Source organism: Cydia pomonella, chromosome 26 (genome assembly GCF_033807575.1).
Source record: "Cydia pomonella isolate Wapato2018A chromosome 26, ilCydPomo1, whole genome shotgun sequence".
Classification (NCBI taxonomy): domain Eukaryota; kingdom Metazoa; phylum Arthropoda; class Insecta; order Lepidoptera; family Tortricidae; genus Cydia; species Cydia pomonella.
The window spans coordinates 4306494-4333721 of record NC_084728.1 but is presented as its reverse complement, the minus strand read 5'-3'; the positions used below and the strand labels follow the sequence as shown (position 1 = coordinate 4333721).

The 27228-nt window shown below is 36.7% G+C and overlaps 1 protein-coding gene across 3 annotated transcripts in view; it reads right to left on the bottom strand.

Annotated features, from left to right (window-relative positions):
- Positions 1-27228, bottom strand: part of LOC133532003 (cell surface glycoprotein 1-like) — a 93788-nt gene that overhangs the window by 27216 nt on the left and 39344 nt on the right. Inside the window, exon 1 of one of the 3 annotated variants that reach the window (XM_061870475.1) lies at positions 22727-22945. The exons of the other annotated variants lie outside the window; for them this stretch is intronic. The gene's annotated coding sequence lies outside the window, so the exon portion shown is untranslated. Of the gene's footprint in view, positions 1-22726; positions 22946-27228 lie in introns of those variants that run through there. 3 annotated transcript variants of the gene reach the window in all.

Here is a 27228-nt window from a genome sequence, read left to right as displayed (position 1 = left end):
TATTCAAATATAAAATTGCAGACGGATTTTCCTTGTACAGGTTATTTAGCAATAAAAAATACAGGTAGGTAAGTATTAAAATGAGACAAGTTACATCTTCGTTACTTACCTACCTTTTTGTTATTGTCAGAAGTTTTTTTAGTTTATACATTTGTTTTCTACTTTTTCATTGTAATCATTGTCCTATACAAGTATACAGGGTGTAAATTTAGTCACCTGCAATAATTTACGGTGTGAATATGAACAGAGCAACTTTTACTAGGGAGCCAACCCCAAAATCGCGAACAAAAGTTACCCTCCCATAGAAAATGTCAACTTCAGAGCAAATTTTTTTTCATAGTAAAAGTTGCTAAGTATGACCCATACATCATGTATATTCACATCGTAAATTATCGCAGACGACTAAATTTACACCCTGTATTACAAACATCATATTATGGCCACTAAGTTTCCTAAAATAAAGATTTTCATTTCATAAATAACAATGTGTTAACTATAAATTTTATATAAATATACGAGGGTATAAACCCTGATATGGGCCTCAATTCAAAGGTAAGTAAAACTCGATTATCCAAAGCTTGATTATCCGGACCCTCAATTATCCGAACGTTGATTTAGTTTCTATGATATCAAACTTAACACCTTAACCATAAAAACAGGACATGATACAAATTAAGGTTAAAATAAAATATAAAACGTTGGCGTTGAAACTCTAGGTCCATGGGGTCCCAGCGTGCACAAGTTTTTTGGAGAAATCGCGAAACATACGGCTAACGGCTTCCTCGCACAACGTATAGCATCCTTGGTACAGTGCCTCAAGGGCCTATTTTAGATATACCTATAAGTTAGTTATAGTAAAAATAAATAAATAAAATACCTTTGTCTTACAAATATCACTGTTACAAAGAAAGGCAAACAGCGTTTTTGTAACTTTGTAAAACGTGATCCTGCTACTCACATCAACAATCTTAGATTGCTTGCCTAAGCCTAAGAAATGTAAATTAAATAATTATATATTATTTACCCATGATCATATTATTTCACTATGTAGGTTAAATGCAATAATGCAGTCAATAACGGTCGACATGATTTAAACGGCGAACAAAAACAGACGGGCCGTATAAGGGTGGAAACCCATAACCTGCCTTATGCGAAGTAGGCTAGGCGAGCTATTGGGGCTGGGTCGAGGGCCTTATAACCTTGGACCAATTAATGGTTGATTTGGAAATATGATCTATCTTTTATCAAAATGTATATTTTTATTTCATTTTGGAAGATAAATAAATTGAATCTTGGAGGTCTTGTTTTTTTTATCATTTCGATATAAGAGGTGACGGGTAGATCGCCGTAAGGGCGAGATGATCCATCGATATTTCGTGGTTCTGATGACTAGATGTCACTAGTTTCTATTCAAAACGCTTCACAACATACTTGGGAGCGAAAATCTGACCAAAATTTTGGCGAAAGCGAAAGGTCATAGCGGCTTAAAATAATGTTGTTAATTGCTTTTATTGCAAAGTAGTTTTGTTCTATCCTCAAAATGAGGAATTTCGAGTCTCAACTTGTTTCAATTTTAGGAGTGGCCATCTTTTCCAGACAAAAAGTAAAGATGGCCAATTTTAGTTGGGGTATTATATGGCCATATGGCCTTGGAGGGAGACAGTGATGAAGATTTATCTACGAGATTTCACGGATAGGGTATTCCGAAGTCTATCGAATAGCAGTGACAATGTCTCCCTATTCATGATAACGAATTAAAAAAAGAGAAAGATAAAAATTATGGGTGTGGGAAAAACTATCGCCAAACTATTCTAAGTGCGCTGTTCGCTGGTACTGGCTGACCTAAATGAGTTTTCGACTTCTGGAGAAGAGAAGGCACTTGGGTAATAAAAACTTAAAAGCGGGACAGGGAGAAGATGACGTCGGTGGCGGTTCCTGGGTCAAACCCACTGACTTGCTTAAGATAAGAAATGTAACCTGTGGTATGATTTGTAGTCAGTCTTGCCCAGTAAAGTCTGTGAGTTGAACATTGAAAGCCCTCGTCATCTACTATTGAAGGCTCTGATGTGCTGTCGCTAGTATGATACGCCCACAATTCCCAACTATGCATGTGGCATTGCAAACTATAAAGTCGGATTTTTTCTGTTAAAGATTATTTAGATTTAACTCAGCCTGCCTTATGCGAAGTAGGCCAGGCGAGCTATTGGGACTGGGTCGAGGGCCTTATAACCTTGAACCTTGGTTATCGATAAATAAAAAATAAAAATAAATAAATATTATAAGACATTATTACACAAATTGACTAAGTCCCACAGTAAGCTCAATAAGGCTTGTTTAAGGTTGAGGTTACTTAGCCAACGATATATATAAATATAAATATTTATAAATACTTAAATACACAGAAAACACCCATGACTCAGGAACAAATATCCATGTTCATCACACGAATAAATGCCCTTACCAGGATTTGAACCCGGGACCATCAGCTTCGTAGGCAGGGTCACTACCTACTAGGCCAAACCGGTCGTCGGTCGGTCGATCGATCGATAAACTAAGGTGAAGAGTCAACTTATGGCCATCTATCCTGTAATGGTATGGTTATCACTTCCGAATATCTCGAGAGAGATGACCAACTGTAATTTTTTTTTTCCAAACTGTAAGATTTTAATTTATGTGAAATATTTTTTCTATTCTTCATTTAAGTATTATTAGCTATTATCCTGTATCTATTAAATTAGTGTGAAGAGTAAAATAAAAGCTGTTATTGTACTACATGGTGAAATACCCGTATTAATATAGAAATTGATCATAGCTATTCATTAATTCTAAGTTTCTCTAGCAATAAGACGATTATATCTTGTCACGTTTCCCATTGTCGTCTTTGTCATATTATTGCGCCAATAAATTATATAATGTATGGAATAACGCAATAAGATGGAAGTTATTTTGAACGTGACTCTGAGTGGCATTTTGAAAAGGTTTAGGCACAAGAGAGCTTATAATATTACTTGGTTTTTCCATAACACATTGGCTTCTCAACAGAACATATTAGTAATGTTTTACTGTTGTTTTTTTTTTTGTCCCACTGCTGGGCAAAGGCCTCCCCTTTTTTCCGCCACTCATCACGGTTTGGAGCATGTACCCGCCAGTCGCTGCAAAAAGCGTCGAGGTCATCCCGCCATCTCTTTGGTCTGCCTCTGCCCCGGCTAATCTGCGGTGTCCATTCGGTAGCCAATTTGGCCCACCGATCCGGGTGCATACGGCAGACGTGTCCTGCTTAAGCTTAGCGGCCTTAACACACAGATCTATGATACCAGTTCTTGAGCGCAGTTCGGTGTTCCTAACCCGATCGGTTCTCCAAACTCCTAGTATGCTGCGCTCCATTGTTCGCTGGCAAATCTTGAGTCGGGACTTCTGGGCTTCCGTTAATGACCAATTTCTGGTGTTTCTCCAAACTTGATTTTTGGAGTCTAATTATGACAATAACTACATAATTGAAAAAAAAAATCTCGGTCATTCGACCAATAATATAATTCCATAGAGATGTTGTACCTTTACTGTCCAAATGACCAATTTATATTTAAGATACTAATGGATTAAACTATAGATTTGACCAAGATCAGATAGATTAGGACATCTCTATAACTAAACGGCAAAATCTAGTACCTACATAAACATAACTAATTGATTGACACCGTCCCAAGCGTTCAAACACGACGCGCTATCACGTTCCACACATTACCCTTCCAAAATGTAGTAACTACCATAAAACTTCCTAACTTTTACGACCTTCTGTTCTATCCACCTCAAAAATTCTAAAACATCCTATCTCTATACAAGTTTCATAGGTAGATACGACTTCTTGAAAGTTCCACCTCGATTAGCTAAACATGGTATCTACCTACATATGATGGCTATAGTGACATAAGACTTATTGTAATTAAAAGATGTATTGAGGCTAAACATGAGTATGCTCAAAGCATCTTCTGTTGCAATGAGTCCTTGTTTTATTCACGATTTATACTAAAACAGTTTATTGAAAGCTAAGTTGTGTGATAAATAATATGTCTTAATATTTAGTCGTGAGATACTGGCGTGGTGTGCAATGTGGAAATGCAGACACAAATCAAATCTGACAAGTCCCATACATAATTCGGCGTCAGTTTTATCAGTGATAGGTAAAATATTTAAACCATTTATCATATGTGAGCTTTTCTTATTTTATACGTCGAGGTTTCTTAAATAAAGAGATGACTACATATTGAAAAAATACTCAGTAGGTATGTTAGGGTGTTTACAAGCTTTTATTTAACTTGCAATGTATGTTTGCACGGGTCAAATCTTGCAAATTAAATTTGATTCACTTCCCGGTTTCCAATGGAGCTGAAAATTTGCATACGTATGTAAATTGGATGACAATGTAATATTATAATACCATCTAGCTGATCTCATGATGGAAACAGGAGGTGATCTCTGTAATAAAACAACGCAAACCAATAGTTTGGGTTTGTTACAACTGTCTCGATGAGTACTAGCACTGGTTGCCTATTGAAAGAAAAGTACAGTCCACGATAAAAGCTTGCATCAAAATAGATTTTTTTTACCAAAAACTTGTTGCAAGTAGAACAATGTAAATGAAACAAAATGTTAATAAAATGAAACTATTAAAACTAAACCCCATTAAGAATGTTTGTTTCAATTATATATCATATCTTAGGGCCCGATTCGAAGAATGATTATCTTAAGATCTTGAAAATATCGATAACTAAACGATCACAATTGACGTTTATTTCGATTCTGCTGTGATCTCAATAAGATCTATTTACGATATTTCTAACGTCAAAGTGACATTGGTTGCCCGAATCGTGCTGCTTCCGTCCATTATACGACATACAAACGATATCTAATTGAGAACTTACCTAAACCAGAAATTATCGTTATCTTATCTTTTCCGTATTTCATTCTTCGAATAGAGCCGATAGACGACCGTTCTGGCCTAGTGGGTAGTGACACTGCCTATGAAGTGGATAGTCCCAGGTTAGAATCGCGGTAATGACATTTATTTGTGTGATGAACACAGAAATTTGTTCCTGAGTCATGGGTGTTTTCTATGTATATATTTAATACGTATGTATACGGTCTCCTAGTATCCATTAGTTACAAGCTTCGCTTAGTTTAGGGCTAGGCCGATTTGTGTAAGTTTTTCCCAAATTTTTTTTTTTATTTTATACTCAAATGGGTAAATAAAGATGAGTATCACACCATTACTAATATTTTTTAATAAGTCCGTTATTTTATTCCAGTCATACGTTCAACCACCCGTATATGCAAATATCTCTTTGTTCACTGTCTCCAGGAATTTTAATGCCAAATACAGAGAATATTTGTTCCATCAATGTTCTGAAAAAGAAAGATTTAGCTGATCAGGTATTCATAGCATGTTTCTAAGATACAGTCAGTAATAGTGAGTTCTGAGGTAACAAATATAATAATAAATAAAAGAGTTTCTATCTTATGGCCACCTTATGTTTCCATCATCAGAGGTAACAAATATAATAACAAATATAATAATAAATAAAAGAGTTTCTATCTTATGGCCACCTTATGTTTCCATCATCAGATCAGCTCGATGGTATCATTATATTGCATTGTCACCCGGCTTAGCTATGTATGCAAATTTTCAGCTTGTTTGCAAGTCGGGAAGTGGGTCAAATTTAACTTGCAACATTTTACCCGTACAAACATAGTTAGATACAGTCAGCGTCAAATACTCTGTAGCAGTCAAAGTGGCCAAATAGTTCGGTACATCATACTAAATATATGGTGTACCGAACTATTTGGCTACTTTGGTTGCTACGAAGTATTTGACGCTGACTGTACATACCTACATTGTAATTCAAATAAAATCTTTTAATGAATAATAAAATAAAAGCTTGTAAAATAATCCTAACAATTGCATGACCTAGCAACCAAAAGTGTGTCAAAATGTAACAACATAATTGAGTTACATAAAGCTGGTAATACCTTGTTACAATGGAACCATGGACATTGTTACCTGGTTTCATTCGCTGAACAAACACAAACAAACATACACAAGAGACAAATTAGGAAGAAAGACAGTTAATCTATAGGTAGAAAGTCGTGAGCCATTACTGTAGATGCGAGAATTCTTTTTATTGGCACACCTCAGTAAAAGATACAGCTTAAAGAAAAATTATTGTTAAAAGATAAATGCAGACAACATGCGATCTTATCGCTAAAGGGCGATCTTTTTTGGACAACCTTTGGGTAGCAGAAACAAAGCAGTTAATCAAAAACACAGTCTTTAAGAGATTTGATTTTGATGATAATATCGAGCTATGTGCCTAGTTTTCTGATCTTATTGGCTTAAGTTAGTGTTTTATAGAAAAAAACAAACCAAATAGTGATTACTTGATTGTCTATTGATGTAAAAAAAATGCTATAAAATGACATTTTATAATTTTAATAATTTTGAATACCATGATGACATCAAACAATTTGATTACTTAAAATAAAAATACATACATACAACACGACATATTCAAATAGCAATAAATATAATAGAATAAATTGGCTATCGTAAAAAGTAAGTTTGTATCCGAAGTAGGTATAACCTGAAGTAATTTAAAAGCCTTTATATAGCAACGGTCTCAAAAAAGGCCACCTATGACATAATCTTTTTGTACTTTTTTGCTTATTCAGAATTTTAGGACAATACGAGTATAAGTATGATGATGAGAGTATGAGGCTTGAATTAAGGATTTTTTCAGTCTTGCCCGTTAAAGGGTTAAATAACTAGATGGCGAGGTGTTTTTATTTCTATGGCCACAACTACTCCCCGTGGCGCCATCTACTGGCACTTTGTGTGGATGACAGTCTTCATTATTTACTAATCTTCGCATGCACTTATATTTTTAGATGTTAAGTGCTAATATAACAGCTGGATATATACAGGTGTGAATGAAGTTAGTCACTGACCTTTTGACACAGTTGGTTATGTATGAGTGTGTATATGAAGTCTTTATCTAGGTACCTACATGTGACACTTATACTACCTCACCAGTATGGAGTGTGGATTAAAAGGAGTGAATTATCTTATGGTAGAACTGTTGCAAAAGTGTCCACCTGTCAGCTATAAATAAAAGTTCCAAATCTCTCCAGAGTAGCGCTAGAGTAGCTAAGAACCTCGGCGTTATTGACGGAGTGAAGTGCGCTGTCTATGATTAGATTTTTTTTTCAAGTATTCTAGGTAGTGTAGCGCCACCTATTTATGGTTTTTTGTCGGACACTTTTTAGGGTTCCGTAGCCAAATGGCAAAAAACGGAACCCTTATAGATTCGTCATGTCCGTCTGTCTGTCCGATTATGTCACAGCCACTTTTTTGGTATATGGAGATACTGAGGGCCTACCGCGAACCACGTTCAACGTGTTGCCTCTCTGTCGCACTTGTAAACTCGTCCGTAAGTGTGACAGAGAGGCAACACGTCGAACGTGGTTCGCGGTAGGCCCTCTGTTCCTTGCCTCTACCTTCCATAGTTGACATAATGCGCAATTCAGATTGAAATGATGAGTGATCCAAGTTATATCATTATCAGTATTATCACATTACATTAAACTAATTTTACGGTTTACACCATCATGTGACACTCGCGCGACATGTTTCGGAGAACCTAGGTCTCCTTTCTCAAGCACTAACAGTGCCAGCAGCAGCGTTCATGACGGCCGTGAGCAGTTCGCGAAGCACGTAGCAGTATGACCTAACATTAATAAATTACATTTACAAGGTGCCCGCGAGCATTGCGAGACATTTTAACTAAGCATTCCTGGTAATATTTAGAAACTAAAATGTCATATAAACACTACTGGATTAGGCCTAGTTTCAGAGATAATTAAATGTTTTTCGAAATCATTCTTTCGCCAAAGTCGGTACAAAACCCATTTTTGACTGCGGTATTGCCACTTTGAGGTCTAGTCTGGACATACCTATTGATTGACATCGAAAAATTAAAAAAAATGTATTCGAGAGGCTACCCCCAAATAAAAATAAAAACTTTTTAGTTAATTTTAGGTTATGTGTTTATCAACAAAAATTACGTTTTATGTTCAAAAAAAGGGAAGAAAAAAAAGCATTTTTTTTTCGTCGAAATTCACAAAAAGTCATATAACATTTTTTGCTTCTGCTGCCATCAGGAATGCACCGTTAAAATCTCTCGCAATGCTCACGGGCACCTTGTATATTAATTGTGTCAAAATATTTTTCATAATGTTAATGTCCAGAGAAAAAAAGGAGGAATACATTTGTATAAAAATAAGATTTCGTGCGGCCGTCTACTTTCGTCTTAAGTAGGTATTTCGTGCCCCCAAGCTACGTTAACGGGGACATCACGTATTCTATCAAATCAGCTGTTATATCTAGGTTATGTTATTGTTATTGCATCGGAATTGGGCAAGCATTTTAAAAGTAAGCTCAAAGAAGTTGTATAATAGTTTTATAAGCCTCGGTTTAGTAACAATCAATTAACATGTTGGTGTGGTTTTTATAAAGTCTTATTTTGTTAATATTGCTTAAATGACGGATTTAGGTGGGTGTTAATCAAATTCTATTTCCACGCATTAACCTATTTTATATTACACTAGCTTCTGCCCGCAACTTCGTTTGCGTAGATTGTTTTATATATATATATTATAAACTGATCGGCGATTGGCCCTAGTCACACCTGATGGAAAGTAAAGACCCAAGTAAGGGCCCAAGATGGAGCTCACCGGTTCAGTAGTAGCCTATTCACTCTTGCTTTAAAGAGACCCAGGTCATATTTATCAGGAATACAGATGGCGGGAGCGCATTCCATTCTTTAGCCGTCCGAACCATAAAAGAGAGGCAAATCGTTTCGTGTGAACATATGGAACGTTTACCACGAACGGGTGCATTCGCTCCCCGCGCCTGGATGTCCGATGATGGAAAGGGGAAGGTGGGATCAGGTCGTGCAGTTCTTTAGCGCACTTCCAGAATTTATCCGATAGAACACCGAGAGGCAATAGCTCTGTAACTTTGACTTGACAGATGGGTCATCGCCAAAGAGTCTATGATGATGAAGAAAATTACTATAGGGAGCGTGCGTAAACTGGAGGGGGCAGCACAGGAGACGTCTGTTTTGATGCGTGGTGCAGATGTGAAGTTTGTGCTTCCAATGTAGCCTACAAGATGGCAGAACCTGCTATGCACAAGAAAACGTACGAGAACGGTAGAGAAAGGTAGACAGCACTTGCTTTGGCGTGAAGTGTCAATGTACACGTTTATGTTTCCGATTCAGGCCACAAGATGGCAGACCCTCTAACGCGCTCACCTTAACGACCCGATTCGAATTTTAAGATACATTTGCTAAAGCTACGATATGGATTAGATATGTCAGTCAGACTGACATCCAATCCATATCGTATCTTTAGGAAATTTTTGACGTATCTTAAAATTAGAATTGGGTTGTATGTGCTTCTTCGGGCGTCAAATTATCTTCATACCTTCATAAGTCATGTAAGAGACGACGAGATTCAAGGGAGGATATGTGAAGTGTTTGTAGTCTCTGTTCATAACTATGACGTATGAGATCATGTTTGTAACGAGTAACAAGAGAAAAAACGTGTATACTATAAGAAACATGTTTATTTGTATGTACTTATGGAGCCGGCTAAGGTATCATACAAGTACAAGCATGGCTGCAAGGTTCTTAATGATACTAAATTACCTTGACATCGTAAATGTAATGTTTCTAATGTATCTGCTTCGGCCCTTCTGACAAATGTTGAATGGGATAGGGATGCGCAAAACGCTTCACTCTGTAGAAAAGATTGATATATATCTTTCGCTCGCGAAGATATATAGCACTCATTTCGCTCAGTGAGTTGGTTATATACACACATTTATTAAGTGCGACTATGATGGCAAATCACGCGATACCATTCCGCCATGTTTTCCCGACACCCTCCGAATTTTCCCAAACCGCTCCGAAATTGTTGGATTGCATATTCGCATCGTCTCTGTCTCGGCCGGCTCATTCAAATCTTGAGTGGGAAAGAGCGAGTAAGTAACACTGAGATAGATGAGTTATTGGGCGAGTTAAATCTTAACGGCCTGGCCACGACATCGCGCGGCTGCGGCAGCGGCGAGCGGTGGCCATAGGTGGGAACAAAAGGTCGGATCGCTGTGTCTCGCTTCAACCTATGGTCGCTGCTCGCCGCTGCCGCCGCCGCGCGATGTCGTGGCCGGGCCGTAAGTGAGTTGTAGAGTGAGTGAGCTCAATCAAAAGATATAGTTCATTTAGTGATTTAAATGAACTATATCTTTTGATTGAGTTGTCGTGAACGACACATGTCTACAATGGGACCACGGATGTACCATAAGTTAAGTAAAAACAAGTAGGTACACTACAGCTCCGTTAAAACTTGCCTACTATAAATTTTCTCATCATTTCTATTCACGTTGTAGTTATCAATACCATCCCGGGCCCATGTCTCGAACGGTATTAGATTAATATTATTAGTCCCCGAACGGCTTTTAATCCCCTTAAGCATACAACAGTTCAGCTACCAACAATGTACTTTTAACGCACGGTTTTGTTGTATCCAAAAGCAAAGTATTATCGCATTGCGCATCTGAATATACTGTGTGTTCATAGTGAGATATATCCAAGGAAACATCTGTATCTATACATGTCTGTTCTATTGTTGTTTCTTGTATGATTGTTTCTGTGTTATGTCCGAAATATAAAATAAAATAAATAAAAAATAACTGTACACAATATACAATAACATACTAATAATATTAGACTAATACCGTTTGCGAAATGGGCCCCTCTCAATTCGTATGGGTTACCATAGCAACACACTAATAATATTAGACTACGTAATACCGTTCGAGAAATGGGCCCCTGTGTAGTGTAATATCCAATAACTAATGAAGTTATGTTATAACTACTAGTTAAAACAGAGATATAAAAACAAATGTAACTTTTTATGGCACTTATGCTTACCAATGAAACGACAAAAACATTACGTGGCCGATTCTGATGCAATCACTTGTTATTGGTTCCGATTTTTATTTTTGTGAGATTTCGATTTCGATAAAATTCGGTGGATATATAGCGCTTATATTGTACAGAATAGGCTTAAATTCTGGACAAAATAAGCGTAATTTATAAGCGTATGTCCAAACAAATCTTCAGCTGAGTTACGAAAAAGTATAGTATTTTTGTAACTTAACGGAAAATTATGTATATACATTTTTCAGGACTAAATGCGATTTGAAAATTATTTTTCCGAGTATTGGAGCTGAAAATTTATCCAAATCTAACGGCAAGTAAGCCAATCCCTCTTATTTTTTTTTTCTTGTGTTCAATCTGAACTTGCTATTTTGTTTATTACATAAGCACAAACATTGTACGGTTATTCCTACTTATAATTATAAAAATAGAAAGATTTGGAAGCAAGCTTAAGAACCCGGCCTTATATAGCTACCCTAAAATATTCAATATCGGCCCATTGATGTTATGTTCGAGTGACTTTAATGACGTGTCAAAACAAGATGAAAACCATAACTAATTTCTAAATCAGAACCGGCCTTTTGTGTGTAACTTATATACAGTAATTTGTTGATTGTGAGCAATTTCTGTTCAACCTACTTTTGGTTATGCAATTGTATCGATGTTTTTTATGCCTTCCGATACGAGTACCAGTAATCGAGCTGGTTTTGGTATTTGTAGTTATTATTGGTTTTGTTTCTGGGTTAATGCCCGCTATGTGGTAGGAGTAGGTATCTTCTTCTTAGTCGTATACTCTTGTCAGAGTAGTCGTGGTCATTGCGGTCGTTGTACGGCTTTTTTCGCTGTTTCCCGCCATGCGCCATGGAGTAGGTATAGTTGTGCAGTTTTCGAGAACGTTCTCCGTTTTGTATGGCGACCGGTTTGGCCTAAGAAGCTGATGGTGCCGGGTTCAAATCCTGGTAAGGGCATTTATTTGTATGATGAGCATGGATATTTGTTCCTGAGTCATGGGTGTTTTCTATGTATTTAAGTGTTTGTATATTATAAATATCGTTGTCTGAGTACCCACAATACAAGCTTTGTTGGCTTACCGTGGGACTTAGTCAATTTGTGTAAGGATGTCCCTGTAATATTGAATATTTATTTAATTATGTACAGTCAGCATCAAAAGTAGCGGATCAAATAACGCTTCATAAGTATCTACCATTCTGTAACAGCTTAACAATAAGTGATATCTTTAATATAGAACAACTAAGACTGTAAAAGATATATTTTTGAACGCGAATTTTAGAAAATTATCTACATTTGGAAAAGTTATACGGAATATCAGATACTTTTGGCGCGTTGTTTCATCCGCTACTTTTGATGCTGACTGTATGTACTCAATTAAATGCTACACATTCCGGAGGCTACCATAAACTAGGTAATTTTAGCCATTCGCATTTCGAAAGTCACACAAGAGTAATAAGTGACCTCAGTTATATAACGTTATTAGGAGTACAATAGGATAAGTGGTCGAATAACGAGATATACAACGCCATTGTTCTTGAAAACACGGATATTGAAACGGCAGCTTAATTGTGAATTAAGGTCGTTGTCGGTCTGTTCGGATAAAGCACTTTATGTCAAATGTCAAGTTGTTGAAGTTATTCGGGATATAGTGGACGAAAAAGTTTTTGGCAAAAATTTCAATTTTGGTACAAGCTTTTCTCGCTGACTGTACTTTTTTCCCACAGGCAACTAATACTCATCGAGACAATTCTAAAAATCCCAAACACAATTAGGTGGCGTTGTTTTATCACAGAGTTCCTATGGCTACCTCCTGTCTCCATCATCAGATCAGCTTGATGGTACCATAATATTGCATTGTCACCCGACTTACATATGTATGCAAATTTTCAGCTTCATCGGAAACCGGGAAGTGGGTCAAATTTAACTTGCAAGATTCCACCCGGATAAACATAGATACATAAAAGCTTGTAATAAAAAAAATAATTAGCAATCTTGATGATTTTCTCTAGTGACTTCATCGATTCGAATCCTGATTTTTTACTTTCACTCGATACAAAAAAAACGGGTAATAGCATGTCGAGCCATGCTCAGTGTAGGGTTCCGTAGTTACCATTCTGTCAGAACAGGCCAAACGGGGCCTATTATTAAGTATCATGTACATTTCAAGCACAAGGGGCTAAGAGAGTACCTTCGCAGTTCTTTCAACGTCTTTTTACTAAGAAGATTTTTTTTTTATAAACTCAAAAAAGTATTCGGACCCGGGTTTGTACTTAAACTACGTCCAAAAGAGAAGTACATATGGGGCACTGTGAATGTCATCTTGGGTTGTGTGGTAGGGCACAGCGCAGCGGATGTCATTCCAGATCTAGAGCAGAGCTCAGCTGGGGAAGTACCTCCATCTTACAGAAAACAGCAGCCAAATAACACTACACTCTACTCATAGTGTTGTGTTCCTGCCGGTGAGTAAAGTTGCCAGATCTCAACGAGGGTGCGGAGTGTTTGGATCGGCACCGCGCATGTTGCTCCTCAGGAGTTGCAGGCGTTCATAGGCTACGATGACTGCTTACCATCAGGCGGGCCACCGACGTGGTATAAAAAAAGTCAGAAATATTGTTCGCCGTGGTTCAAACCAAGACTTCAAATTCGCATGGACATAGGATACATAAACAAACTTATTTAAGTGCTTTTGTTCCACTGCATGCTTTGTTTAAGAAAACCCTATTGCAAACAGCGCTTTTTGCAGTCAAATCACGTGGTAGACTGTACCATTGTGTGTGTGTGAGGCAATTCAGTCTCACACAAAACAATGGGTAGGTCATTGCTTGGTGTCGCTAGTTACGATGGAATTTATAACTTTTGGGCTAGGTTTTGTACAATAATTCGAGTGCTTTTACCTTTTACAGGTAAAACTAAAAGTACAGATCTTATCTTCCATGATTATGCGCAGGTTTGTCAAATCTAACCTTCAATAACGGGAGAATGGGGAGCTAGAGGAGCTGGTTACGGTGCCCAATATAATAGGGTTGTTTCCAATTTTTTGAAACGCTCGTATTACGTTCTATATTAACTAAAAGTTGCCCTAAAATTCAACTTTTATACTAAAAACGGCTTTAAATATGTTAAATTAACAAAATATATTTTGACAGATACTTTCGCGCCCAAAACGCTTTTTGAAAATTGTGTGACGTCACAGTTTACGGTTTGATACATAACTACATACGCACGTAGAAGATACGAACTGTCAACTGACATTTGTCATTTGTTGTTTATCGCCTAACTGTCAACAGTGTCAATCCGAGAGTTGTGACGTCATCAGAATCTTCAACGACGTTTCGAGTTTGGTCACGTGACGTGTGCCAAAAGATATTTTAAATTCAATATTTACAAAAATATGGTCACTACAGGTCCCCTAAAAGTAGTTTAACATGTTCTTATAATCCAAAAGAATTTATTAGGATACAATTCTGCCCTAAGATTTGTAGATGGAAACAACCCTATTGGCGAGATCAAAGCCACAGGACTCCACTTGGTCGGTCACCTGGAGAAGATGGAAGAGGATCGTGCTGTGAGAAGAGCGTATGTGGGGAACCCGGGTGGATAACATCCATCGGGGCGTCCCGGATACAGCTAGAGTGATGAAGCCCTAAAAGACCTGTCCGCCCTCGGAATACCCAACCGGTAGGGCATAGCTATGATTAAAACACATGAAATTGTATTAAAAAAAATTCATAAATGTTTAATCCAGAGTGGAAAATGTAGACTACGTCTGTATGTAATGGCGGTTTCGGGGCGGTCGTCCCCTTTCGTCTTAGTAGCAGATAATCATAATCATAATCTTTATTGTTTGTGAGAAATGGGTTACATTGCCGGTAATTACTATTGTAAAAATTTTACATGGACTCACCAAGATTCTACCTTTACAGGTGTACAAACAAACATTTCCTTAAAACGAAGCATTAATACACTAATAAATCACAATATAAACTCTTACTATTAATAAAAATCATGCAATAACAAAAATGAAATAAAATAAAATTGAAGTCAAATACAATTGGTATCTTTCACCCGAGTTAAACACTCTACTTTTCATTTCGAATACGCATTAAACAAAAGCGGCCAAGTGAGAATCGGACTCGCCCATGAAGGGTTCTGTACCATTTATGACGTATTAAAAAAAACTACTTACTAAATCTCGTCGAGTGTTCAAACCAATTTTCGGTGGAAGTTTGCAAGGTAATGTACATCATATATTTTTTTTAGTTTTATGATTCCCTTATTTTAGAAGTTACAGGGGGGGAGGAGGGGACAAATTTTACTTTACTTTGGAAATGTCTCTCGCGCAAAGTATTCAGTTTAGAAAAAAAAAAGTTAGAAACCTCAATATCATTTTTAAAGACCTATCCATAGATACCCCACACGTATGGGTTTGACGAAAAAAAGAGTTTCAGTTCTAAGTATGGGGAACCCCCAAAATTTATTGTTTTTTTTTTCTATTATTGAGTGAAAATCTTAATGCGGTTCACAGAATACATCTACTTACCGAGTTTCAACAGTATAGTTCTTACAGTTTCGGAAAAAAGTGGCTGTCACATACGGACGAACAGACAGACAGACATGACGAATCCATAGGGGTTCCGTTTTTTGCCATTTGGCTACGGAACCCTAAAAACACGGCTAAATATAAACTTCAGTAGTATTTATTGAGGGTACTTTCAATTAACAATTTAGGTAACAATATCGTTATTTATGGAATGGAAATTTAATTTAAAAGCGCTGGTGGCCTAGCGGTAAGAGCGTGCGACTTGCAATCCGGAGGTCGCGGGTTCAAACCCCGGCTCGTACCAATGAGTTTTTCGGAACTTATGTACGAAATATCATTTGATATTTACCAGCCGCTTTTCGGTGAAGGAAAACATCGTGAGGAAACCGGACTAATCCCAACAAGGCCTAGTTTACCCTCTGGGTTGGAAGGGCAGATGGCAGTCGCTTTCGTAAAAATTAGTGCCTACACCAAATCTTGGGATTAGTTGTCAAGCGGACCCCAGGCTCCCATGAGCCGTGGCAAAATGCCGGGACAACGCGAGGAAGAAGGAGGTTGGAATGGAAATTTAATTATTAGAATGGAAATTGTACCAAAATTGTAATTGCTTATCGTAAAAAAAGAAAATAGTACATAGAAAGTGCACTGCTCTAGAACAGAAACGTATCATTTTCTGCACACTTTTTAGAATAACAACGACCCACTTTCAGAGCAAGAGAAATGAAAAGGTAATTGTAGTGTGCAAAAAAAAAATCTACAGTAAAAATATTGCACAAGCGAATGAAACGCCACTATCACTGTCGCACTCATATGGAAGAGTGATAGAGAGAGAGAGAGGACTACGCTACGCTACGGAGCGTTAAAGATTGGTACGTTGGCTAAGCACCCTGTTCATTTTACCATCTTTGATCCAATGCAATAATGACCTTTCATTTATTATCAACAACTTGTGGAAAATCTCGGAATTCCATGGCTGTTACAATCCAGTACATAAAATATAAACACATGTCTCCTTATATCAACTGAGTAAGGTGCAAAATCGCTTACATATTTATGCGCAACACAGTGCTCAATCGACTCCATAAATATCTATCCATATTTCACTCCATAAATATCTATACATATTTCACCGTATCTCAACTGAATAAGGTGCAAAATTGTGTACATATTTAAGGAAACAAGTCTGTCCGGTTGAACAAGGTTACAAACGAAGGCCGACAGGTGACAAAATAGATTGTGGGCTTTAGGTATTGATTTAATATTAGTATTCTTACACAACCTGGTTTTAAATGGTTCAGTTTAAGCGTTTGCGGAATTCCATATTTAGTAAGTAGAAAATACCTTTTAGAGTACATATGGTGCTACTTTCCTCACGTGTGTGGGATTGAGCACTTTCAGTGCACATGTCGAAACTTTAAAGAGCCATGGCTGTAAAACGTTGCACGTACACGTACGAATGTCTAATTGTTGTTATATAAAAGTTCCCTGTTAGTTATTTTGGCTTATGGATTTCATGAGGTAGTCAAAGCATTAATTAGTGATTAATACACGACAGACAGGCCGTTTTGGTTAACCATTTTTTAAACCATCCTGGCCCTATTCTTAAATTTATGGCCAGTTTCAGTGCGCGTTGTGATTCCATTAACTTGACGGGGTTTTTTAGGAGTTTTCTTAGTCGCCCCTGGACACTTACAACACCAGACGGGTGTGTGTATTCATCTTTTAGGATGGGAGTACGCTCTTTTCTTGAAGCTTTGAAGTTCATATTGGTCTGGAAATGCTACGGACGTCAGTTCAATCCACAGTTTAGCTGTGCGAGTCAGAAAGTTTCGACGGTATATGAAAAATGACAAGTATCTTCTAGATAAGACTAGAATCCATTCTTTGGGTGAGTGGCATACGTAAATAAAGGTTTATGCTAAGTAGAAGTCATTCATATGTCATTCCAGATCTAGAGCAGAGCCCAACTGGGGAAGTACCTCCACCTTACAGAAAACCGCAGCCAAATAACACTAGACCCTACTCATAGTGTTGTGTTCCTGCCGGTGAGTAAGGTTGCGAGAGCTCAACGAGGGTGCGGAGTGTTAGGATTGGCAACGCGTATATAACATAGGCTACGAATACTGCTTGCCATCAGGCGGGCCGTATGCTTGTTGTTCGCCACCGACGTAGTATAAAAAAAGTAGCACATTTAATTTGGAACTTTGACAATTTAAAACAACAAAATTCACGTGATACTGTCCCCGAATGCTCATTTTAGTAATACTCATGGACATCTGCAGATTTTTATTCGCCATTTCAACATGTAGACATTATCCTGCGTTATTTAAACCATCACCGGACAACTGACCTTTTGGTGGCATTTCACAAGACTGGTTTAGAGTTATGTAAAGAAACAACAAAATCCACGGCAAATATGCTGATCCTGAAGCATCTCGGTACTTATCTCTTATAAATAATAAATACATTTAAGTAGTTAAATAAAACAACCGTCATTAATCGAACCTGGCTCAAATATTCCCAACACTAGCAGAATTACCGCGCTGAATGGCAAATGGAATACAACGAGATCTGTTGGACCAAGTACGATTCGGACCGAGGGTCGCACTCGCACCTCCTCTCCCTCAACCGCCGACCCAAATCCCTCACAAATTCCTTGGCCTCCACAGCCCAAGGTCCCGCAAAATGTTGTATTGACTTGTGAAAGAACCCTTGAGGCCTACTTACGGAAAAGTTTTTGGAATTTTGGAATGTTGCATATACATATTTGCCATATTTGATCATTTTGGTCACTGGACAAGTGCAAGTATGGTGCTGACTGATATAATCAGTTTATGCTTAAGGCTCCTCTACACAATGGCCCAGCGCAGACCAAACCAAGAGACGCATTTATGCGTTAGAGGGAGTAAGTGATATTGCTATCTCATTCCACCTCATAGCTGCGTCCCTTAGACTGACCTACGCTGGGCCATCATATTGAGGAGCCCTTATAGGCTTTAAGGAAAATCAAAGTTGTGTTTGTGTATCTCTTGGTATAAACAAGGATAAATTTCGTCACATAACGGGACTCCACAGTCAATGAACGACGGCCACGAATAACTTCAATTGGGCAATTTTTCCTTGAACATAACGATTTTTGACCTCGTCAAGGTTTTCATTTTGTGAGTTGGAGTTACTTGAATCTAAACTTTTTTGTAACTATTTATATAGGTTATTTATAACTATGTAGTCTTTATGAGAGTTAAGTACCTAAGGAAAAGGTTGTTGTACCTAGGTAATAACAATACACTCCATTTTTGGACAATCGTGTGAAAATAACTGCATGATACCTTATATATTAAATTCAATTATTGGCTAACCAGCCACTGTACTTTAATAAGTATGATGTAACTACTTATAATCATACTTTTTAAAGTATATCTAAGTATTCGCCGGACGATATCGGCCTGTCAGTTATTCGCAGAAGCTGACAATCGCGAATAACTGCTGGCTGGCTTATATCGTCCGGCGAACTGGTAATCAGTGGGCCCCTGCATTCATTGTTGACTTTTCTAAAGAAAGAGATACAGTTTCTAAGTCACTTCCGCAGATTTTTTTTTTGTTTTCCCTAAAAAATTTAGTTCCTTAAAGACATATCGAGTGAAATACTTTTCGTGCATTTTTGTCGGCATTACCCATAATTTTCTAGTTACCCATATTCACGTCGAAAGTGTATTTTTCGAATAACCTTTGTTTTAGACGTATTCTCTAATGGGACTTTGATTATAGTCCCTATTTTTTACACGCACGTAATGATAAGCGTAATTTACGTGCTTACTAACAAGTTAATGATAATATTGCACGAACTAATTTTTGTGTTACAATTGCATAAACTAGCTTAACTAGATTTTACAATCCGAAACATTTATATGATACGATTACTAAGTACATAAATAATATTGCATTATGAATGGAAAATAACGCTATAAAAAGATTTATTGTATAGTCAGCAATAATTAGATATTCTCAGCCAGAGGAAAGTTATAATAAATTCAATAATAATAATAAATTCATTCGTTTCGACCAACTTAGGATCATATTACATTTAACTTATTATATATATATATATATATATATATATATATATAATACATTTAACTTGTTATATCGCGAACGATCCTTTTTAACCGACTTCAAAATTCCAAAAAGAGGAGTTTCTCAATTAGGTTGTATGGTTTTTTTTATGTACGTTGCCTTAGAACTCAGTCATATTTTAAGGGATTTGGAAAGTTATTTTACAGTGACAATAGTAGATAAGAGGTCTCTAGCGACTTTCATGTTGTTTGTCACTGTGACAAGGTACGAAATGGGTCACAAATTAAATCTTTTGATTGTACATAGGTACCAACAGATTGGTACTATTTACGTCTTTAGCATCAGGCGGCAGCAAGCTGTAAAAAATTATAGCCAAAAAAACCTCAAAATATACATGAAAAGTTCACCCGGGTGACAGAGCCGAATAGCGGAAAAACATTCGGAGGGCCGAACCCAAATGCAATGAGCAAAGGCACGGAGAAAGAAGAATTATAGGTGAGATTGTGGTCAAATGCTTACCTTTTTTGGTAAAGAAAAAAAGAATCCATTTACAGTAATATACAATATAATCCCACCAAAAACATTTCATGTAAAGTGTTTCCAAGACTACCAAGCGCATCGAGCTTTTACACTGAAAAGTTATAAGATGCCCTAGTAGGTACTAGGTACAAAGACTTTTACTTTGTAAGTCCAAACTTTATCAGGTCTAACTCTATAAAGCCAACAGCTTGGTCAAACAGTACGGCTTGGCCGTTTCGTTACTGTCACAAACACTCCCGCAGTTTAAGTATAATACATTTGATCTTCATATTATGCAATATCAAAAACATTAAGTTATTATTAGTCTTGTCTTAATGACATCAGTTATGACACTTCCATAATGATAAAACCCGTTTTCATTTCACGATTTATTACCACAATTTAATTTCAAATTCATTAATTGACATTTAATTTAATAGTGTAGACAATTAATACAATTGAGGATGTTTAATCGATAATACCGGTTTTTGTTTAGCAATATAACAAATTAAGATTTAATGATACATTTTCTAGACTAGTTGACGATTTCCGGAATCTTGCTAATAATTTTAGTGTTTGACCCTCTAATTCTCATACACGAATGGTACAGAACTCTAAAAACGTGCCCGCGTTTTTATCGATAACGCACAAAATAGGTTGCACGCGGTAAAAGTGTGTGACGTAACACGACCTCGACTCGATTCTCGATTCGCTATCGATACAAACGTAATCGATAGCTTTCCAATCGCATTACTATTACACTAGTAGACGAAATACTGTCAAAGCTTTGGCTCTATTTGGTTATTAAAAAAAATAATCGGTAATCTATGGAGGGTAGAGGTAAGGAGGACAATCTATGTGTATGAAATTGTCCATCAAAAAACCTTAAATAGGTGGCGCCACAATAAATAAATAAAATAAATAAATAAATAAATATTTATAGGATATTATTACACAAATTGACTAAGTCCCACAGTAAGCTCAATAAGGCTTGTGTTGAGGGTACTTAGATAACGATATATATAATACATAAATATGTATAAATACTTAAATACATAGAAAACACCCATGACTCAGGAACAAATATCCATGCTCATCACACGAACAAATGCCCTTACCAGGATTTGAACCCGGGACCATCAGCTTCGTAGGCAGGGTCACTACCCACTAGGCCAAACCGGTCGTCAAACACAATACATCGCGAATTTTTTTTTTTTTTTTTTTGATAAATAGCATCAAATCACTGACAGCGCACTTCACTCTGCCAATAACGTCTAAGTTCATGTTATGTCCTGGTGCTACCCTAGCGCCACCGGACAGATTTCGAACTATTATTTCCAGCTACCAGTTGGACGTTTTAGCAAGAGTTCTCCCATAAGAGATTGTTCTCCTTATCTCTACCCTCCATACAGTAATCACCATAATATTACTTGTTTTTTGATATTCGTTCCTTTATCTGGTTATTGTGTTTGTAATTTAGTTTTGGCTCTGTTTTTATTAGTATCGTGGTTTTTGACATGTGAGGTTTCGACATTAAAGAAAATTTATGATTCAAAAACTTAATTTACTTATGATTTCTACTTCCCTGGGGGCTTATCTACTATGACAAACGTTGATAGAAAACGCCAGTCAACATTTAAATAATGCATATATAAATAGTCACGTGGCTTTTCGTAGCAATTTTCATACCGATACGATACATACGTATATTCTGTTCGTTGAGCATTTGTTGATGTACTTACGATAGTGTAATTTTGGCTATGCCCCTCGCCACCAAGCCAAAATACCAATCGCTTACGCTCCATAGCGAACGAAAGGCAATTGTCACTGTCGCACTAATATGGAAGAGTGATAGAGACAGAAAGCGTTTCGTTGTCGAAGCGATAGCGATTGTCACCTTGGCTAGGCCGACTGATTAGTCTAAATTTGGTCCATTTTTACTTTTCTCTTTTTTTAACTAAACTACTTTGTTATCCATCTTCAAGTGACTTAATGGCCTTAAATATGCTTTGGTATCTTATTATTTTATAATACTAAGTCATCAGCCACCTGTTGGGTCCCACAGGTTGTAAGGCGTCACGGTAGACCTCGTCGGAGATGGCGGGAAGAACTTGACGCCTTTGACAGAGACTGGTGGGAGACTTCCGAGGATAGGGACACGTGGAAGAATAAGAGGGAGGCCTTTACCCAGCAGTGGGACAATATGGGTATAATAATAATAAACTAAGTAATAAAATAACTGGATGCCCTTTCCTACGCTACATGATTTACGTATTTTAAAGTAAAAAATAATACCAACAGTTCAGTTTTCTATAGAAAGCGTCACGTGATCACCGATCACATGTTATAGAAAAAGAAGTATTGGAAGCCTCGTCCCTGGCCCGGGCCGTTCTAGCGTGAGTCATCCTTAGTGGTGCCATATTGTATTATACAAACAAATTATACTTTGAGTATTTTTCAAAACTTTAAAATTGACTTTTCGTTTTTTTATTGGACGTTTCATGATTATGAAAAAAAAATTACTTACCAATAGGCCTCTCCAACGTGAAAAAGTCAAAGTTCCGTTTGTCACTTCACTAGCACTAGCACTTCACATCCTTTGCTCACTAGAAATCATCCGAAATAGTAATCATAGTAGTAAAACAGGATATAAATAGCTACAGCGTATAACGCGAATTTTATATAAATGTAGAAAAAGTCTGTGAGGAATTCCCAGACTTTTTGGGTTACACCCTTTTCCCGTGGCGCGCTCTCTTGCATTTAAATATTACTTTGCCAATCAACCTGCGAACAAGGACAGAAAGTGCAGTTTAGTGACTGTTCAAATTATTAAAGTGACTGTTTCAATTATTAAGGTGACTGTTCGAAAGATTAAAGTAATTGTGCATAAGAATATGAAGAATATTAAATAAATAAATATTGGAAATAAGCTCAAGAAGACAAGAGTTGTGGGTATTGTGGGTACTCAGACAACGATATACTTCTATCATATATAAACACTTAAATGAGTCAAATGCGTGTATGTAGTTATTACTGGTGTATGTGCCTGGCTCCGGTTTAAACCCCAAAATATTTTAGTTAAATTTATTTCAATAATAATATAATATATATTTTTAGACTATATTTAATCTAATACTGTATGGACCAGGGTCTGAAAGAAATGATTTTTATTTTATTTTAAATACATACAAAAGACTCAGGGGCAAATATATGTGATCATCACACAAATAAATGCCTTTACCGGGATTAGAACCCAGGACCATCGGCTTCACAGGCAGGCTCACTATCCACTACTCCAGACCGGTCGTCAACATTAGGAATACATTATTGTCATAAGTCATTGAGATAAAAGAAATTGACTGTTCAAATTATGTAACTGACTGTTGTAATATAAATATTAAAGTGAATAAATATATAAATATTCATAGTAGAAGAACAAGTTATGGGTCATTCCTTAGATTTCATTGAAATAAATGTTGAAAGTCTGTATTTAAAGTGATTGTTGACGTAGTAGAAAATCGCAGGTTTTAATAAAAATTTAGAATTAGAGAGACTATTACCGCCTTAAGTAAGTAATTTTGAACCCTTAACTATCAGGTGCAGTAAATGTAAATTGGTTTTATACCAAAATTTTGTAAGTATAAGTAAATACAGGATGTTTATTTAGTCACCTGCAACAATTTACGGGCGGAATATATAGAGCCAACCCCGAAATCAAGAAAAAAATGTACTTTCCCATAGAAAATGTCAAGGTCAGACAGCCAAAATGTACGAAACAGTAAAAGTTGCTCAGTATGACCTATATATTGCAGTGACTAAATGAATAACCTGTATAGGTATTTTATAGCAAAACAAAAGAAAAAAATATTAATAAAGTTAACTACAGGGTTTTATTTCTGTAAGCGAACTCTTCCAGACAACCTTAGGTTAGCAGGATATAAAGAACAAAAAGCTTTAAAAACAGGAAGAATTTTATGATAGTGAACCTATAATATCACAATAAAGTGCCTTCACGCGACTATGTTATTAAATTACTTTGTACAGGTGCATATGTAACACTTCGTAATTTCATTTAGCGTGAAATTGAAAATAGCCACGAAGCAAGGCCACGGAGTCATGACGTCACTTTAAAACAGTTAACTATTAAAACAGTTAACTATTAAAGTAGTTAACTATTACTGTAGAATTAATTTGATCATCGGTCGTTTAATTTGACGAAAAAATTCCATTCGAAACCTGCAGGCCGATTCGAACGCATACGTCAGAATATTTGAATAATGTTATTTAGTTATCGTGCGTCTCTCACGCCAATACATGTACGGACAAGTACGAAATGCACGATAACAGAATCACTTCCATTAGATGTCATTCTGATCTGATGTCATTTTGGTATCACTATACGTTCAAATTTGCCTATTAGATTAATTTGAAATCGGGTGTGAAAAATGTGTAATAAAAGCGTAGTTATTGTCAATATATTTTTTAAGTTTTGACATAACCCAGCAGGGAGACGCAGAGAAATCTACTTTGAGAGCCAGGTACCAATTTTATAGGTATAATACCACAAAGTTGCAGATAAGTTTTTTTTACTATTGGTCAGCTTTTAATAGGTAACAACTCAAGGCCCACTGATTACCAGTTCGCCGGACGATATCGGTCTGTCAGTAGTTCGCAAAAGCTAAAGGGGCCCACTGATTACCAGTTCGCCGGGCGATATCGGCCTGTCAGTTATTCGTAAAAGTTGACTATCGCGAATAACTGACAGGCCGATATCGTCCGGCGAACTGGTAATCAGTGGGCCCCTTAAGCTACTAAATAAAACAATAATTAATTGACACGGTATCTAATAAAAATTGAAAAAAAATCAGAGAATATATAGTTGCAATTAATTATTACCGTTGAGCTCAAGCTGAAACGACAGAATTATTTTTTGTAAGTGTAAACACGGCTTTAGAGCAGTTACGACAAAATTGCACATTGAGGCGCGAAAAATTTAACACAATGTTACTACAGAATCGTTGCAACTATCTATTACATTTTACTTTTTTGCTTTGTTTTATACAAATCATGTTTCTAAAAAAATAAATAAAATATTATAGGACATTATCACACAAATTGATAAGGTCCCACAGTAAGCTCAATAAGGCTTGTGTTGTGGGTACTTAGGAAAACGATTTATATAAATATTTATAAATACTTAATACATAGATAACACCCATGACCCAGGAACTCGTGCTCAACACACAAATAAATTCCCTTACCAGGATTTTAACCCGGAACCATCGGCTTCGTAGGCAGGGTCGCTACCCACTTGGCGAGACTGTTTGTCAAAGGCTCCGTTAAACAGAAAAATAGTATACCCACTTCGGTAAGTAAATAAGAAAGCCTCCGACCACATGTGAAGACCTCAGCTTCGCCTCGGCCGTCAATTACAATTGATCTGAGACAGTTCCCAGTTTACTGCCCTAGGTTGGCAGTTTGGCACTAGGTAAACAAACATACGAGTGAAAAATAACTAAATAACATGACTCATATATCATTCTGATGACAGCGTACGTTCGAATTGGCCTGTCTGTGTAATAGAGCGCGCGAATCGAATTTAATTTCGATATCTTTTTGATACGCTGATTGCATAAACGACGTTAGGTACCTACTCTATTAACTAGTTTTTCGCCACCTCAACAGTGTCTAAAGCTTGTCCAGTAGATATTAATTAATGATAAAACCGCTTATTGGATCAATATTTCTACCTAATAAAATCAATCCTACTAAGGCATTAAAACATGAAATTGTGACATTATCTATGAAAAGGGACCTTACGGCCCGATTCGAAGAATGAAATACGATAACGATAAGTTCTGGTTTAGATAAGTTCTCATTTAGATACCGTTTCTATGTCGTATAATTGACAGAAGCAGCTTAATTCGGGCAACCAATTTCACTTTGACGATAAAAATATCGTAGATTGGGATCACAGCGGAATCGAAATAAACGTCAATTTTAACATGTCGTTTAGCTATCGATCTTTTAAAGATCTTTCCAAGATCTTAAACGTGTCTTTATCATTCTTCGAATCGGGCCGTTATTGTCGGTAGCGCTTACGCCATTATCAACGATCGATGCTCCCATATTATAAACAACGCTGCGCTACGCAGTGCGGCGTAAGCGCCATCGACAATAAGGTCCCTTTTCATAGATAATATCACAATTAATGATAAAACCGCTTATTGGATCAATATTTGTTCCTAACATAATCAATCTTCCATTTAAAGCAAGCAACTAAGACATTAAAACATGAAATTTACAATTTAATTTCAATTCAACAAAAAAATTGTCGACATTTTGTCCCATAGAATGAAACTGATTAGTAGTACCAAACCAATATTGGCTCCTAATTTTACATATACCGACTCAGAGTAGGTAAGCTCAAGAAGGCTTTGCGGGTATGACGATAGGTATACAGTGTGCAAAAAAAAACCTTAAGGTAGGTAGCTCATTTGACTTAAAGGAAACATCCGTTTATTTATGAAAAGAAACAAAACTGCATTCAAAATAATGTTAAAATTTCTTCAAGAACGGCCGGCCGCTTATGGTGGAAATATTCGCTGTCATCGAGTGAAGTCTCAGTAGCTCAGTTGGGCTAGTGATCCAGATTCACAAGTTCGAGTCTCGTCTGACACAGAACTTTTCCATTTTTAATTTTAAATTTTTTTGTCCAGTCTGTAACTAAGTTAGTAAACTTTCCTTCTCATGCACTCTAATAATTATTACCTTGTAATAACGTATATTACGTAGGCATAGTAAAATAGTTGAGTTAATAAATGAGTATTTACGACATGTTACAGTCGAGTTCATAAATATGTATACATTTTCTCACCTTATTGCGATAGATTAAGGTGAAGAAATGTGTACATATTTATGAACTCGACATAGTTAATCTCTGTTACTTATTTTATTAATTTCATGTTACTGCAGGTACTTAAGGTATACCAATATTAACCAAAAGGCGAAGTCAAACACTGAGATATT